The following is a 1,934-nucleotide window of genomic DNA, read 5'->3' as shown; positions in this document are numbered from 1 at the left end:
TTTCTCTGTAGCTTTGGAGCCTGTCCTGGAACTAGCTCTTGTAGACCAGGCTGGCCTCGAACTCACAGAGATCCACCTGCCTCTGTCTCCCGAGTGCTGGGATTAAAGATGTGCGGCACCACCGCCTGGGTTGCTTGCTTGTTTTTCAAGACAGGGTCTCTCTACATAGCCATGACTGTCCTGGAATTCCCTGTAGAGACCACACTGGCTTAGAGATCTGCCAGCTTCTGCTGGGACTAACGGTGTGGCTGTCATGCGTGCCTTACCAGCCTCAGTTCATAACTTTTTTTTCCAGTAATTTAATTGTCCCATAAAACAGCCCAGCTCTGTAAGATTTAAAATCTCGAATGAGCTCTTAAGGCCCCACTTCCCAACACCACCACAGTGAGGTTCAGGGGAGGCAGGCATGTTCAAACCGCAGTGGTAAGGTCTTGCTTTCCTAAAACATTAGAATTAATTACAATGCAGCCTTCTATCAACATCGTTCACACAAATTTGAACTTATACATTCTTTGCTTGGCAGTAGCAACAGCTAATGAGCTTTCCTTTTAATCATCCCAGGCTTAGCTGAGTCTGACAGGGCACACCTGTAATTGTAGCCACATGGGAGAATAAGGCAGCTCAAAAAGCAAGAGAAAGGTAGCCTGGGCTTTCCACAGCCCCTGGGTGTTACAGCAGGGCGTCCCTCATGTGTCTGGGCAATGAGGTCGAGAACACCACACTCTACCAGGCTTTTGCACGTGTTGACTCTTGTTAGATGCTCTCACTTGCCTATCAGAGTCTTCTGGAGGACCTGCAAGTGGGAGACTCCTAAAGATAAGGTCCTCAAGGAAGAGTGACAAGGGTGTACATTACTATGGAGCAGTACCAACTGAAGAGCAAAGCTCAGAGAAGTTTAAATGAAACTGAAGGTTGAGGCAGAGGGATCACAAGCTTGAGGCCAGGCAATGAATTTGAGACCAGACAGGACTACATAGAGAGTTCTTGTCTCAAAATAATAATTATGGAATCTGAGTGTAACGCCACATGCCTTTAGTCCCAGCATCTGGGAAACAGACATAGGTGGATCTCTGTGAGTTCGAGGCCAGCCTAATCTACCTGGTGAGTTCCAGGAAAGCCAGGACTACACAGTGAGACCCTGTCTCAAAAAAAATGAAATGAAATGAAAAATATAAACCAAAACCCAATAATATCGATTGTGGAGTAGAAAGACGGTTCAGCAGTTAAGAGCATTTGTTGCTCTTCCAGAGAACCTGATTCTGTTCCCAGCACCCACATGGTGGCTCACAGTCATCCATTCCAGGGAGTCTGACACCTTCTGGTGCACATACAGACACATAGTAAAAACACTCATTTTAATTTTTTATTATATAAAATATTCTACTGCAGATAAAAAAGAAATAGTCTCTTTCTATAACTAATAAAGTCAAACTAAAGAGAGCTGTAGCAGACTAAGTGATGAACTTGTCCTTGCTCCTCGCTCAGTGACAGAACCATATGTGCAACTCAAACACTGATTAGCGTGTAACATGAAGTCAGTTCTGTCCATTCCAGGCAGCTGGATGGATGCCAGCAACCCCTTGGCATTACTCCATCCTCTTGAATTTTTCTGTGGAGTAAAATGCATTTTAACTCCCAGAGCATATCAGACAGCAAAGTAGGGAATGCAGGACAGTATTTTAACCCAATGTTTCTTTATCTTCCTTTGTGTAATCTTGGTAGACAGCTTATGAAAACAGCCTTGCCCGCCTGGCGGTGGAGGCTCACACCTTTAATCCCAGCTCTCGGGAGACAGAAGCAGGAGGATCTCTTTGAATTTGAGGTCAGCCTGATCTACAAGAGTTAGTTCCAGGATAGCTAGGGCTGTTACACAGAGAAATCTTGTCTCAAAAAAACAAAAAAAAAAGGAAGGAAGGAAGGAAGGAAAGAAGGAA

General features: G+C 44.8%; 1 protein-coding gene across 1 annotated transcript in view; it reads left to right on the top strand.

Moving 5' to 3' along the window:
- Agbl2 (ATP/GTP binding protein like 2) overlaps nucleotides 1–1,934 on the top strand; it is a 54,842-nt gene that overhangs the window by 51,770 nt on the left and 1,138 nt on the right. The window lies entirely within an intron of this gene.

This window comes from Microtus ochrogaster (assembly GCF_000317375.1).
Source record: "Microtus ochrogaster isolate Prairie Vole_2 chromosome 14 unlocalized genomic scaffold, MicOch1.0 chr14_random_1, whole genome shotgun sequence".
In the NCBI taxonomy this organism is placed as follows: Eukaryota; Metazoa; Chordata; class Mammalia; order Rodentia; family Cricetidae; genus Microtus; species Microtus ochrogaster.
This window is presented reverse-complemented; position numbering and strand designations above follow the sequence as displayed.